This window comes from Ipomoea triloba, chromosome 12 (genome assembly GCF_003576645.1).
Source record: "Ipomoea triloba cultivar NCNSP0323 chromosome 12, ASM357664v1".
Lineage (NCBI taxonomy): Eukaryota > Viridiplantae > Streptophyta > Magnoliopsida > Solanales > Convolvulaceae > Ipomoea > Ipomoea triloba.
Genome location: NC_044927.1, coordinates 17,294,416 through 17,294,832, shown reverse-complemented (window position 1 = coordinate 17,294,832; position 417 = coordinate 17,294,416).

Sequence of the window (417 nt, the reverse complement as noted above, 5' to 3'; positions counted from 1 at the left end):
AAGAAAATGTTCCATACTAACGGATTCGGGTCCATAACCATGGGGCCCAATGCACGAGATCTTGTAGCACTTACCAATGAGGTCCTATAGATTAGTATTACATAGAAGAAACCAATTATAGACACTAATACAATTAGATCCGCTCTTCATAGACAAACTTGGGATTTGCGATCCTAGGTAAGATCGGTTCAGGATCATGGGATCCTTTTCTATCAGATAGGAAGGGTTGTAGCACAAAATGTGTATATGTGTGTGTGTGTATATACGCGCACACACACACATATATGTGTATGTGTGTATATACGCGCACACACACACATATATGTGTATGTGTCATATATATGTATGTACATATATATATATATATATATATATATATATATATATATATATATATATATATATACATATATAAGA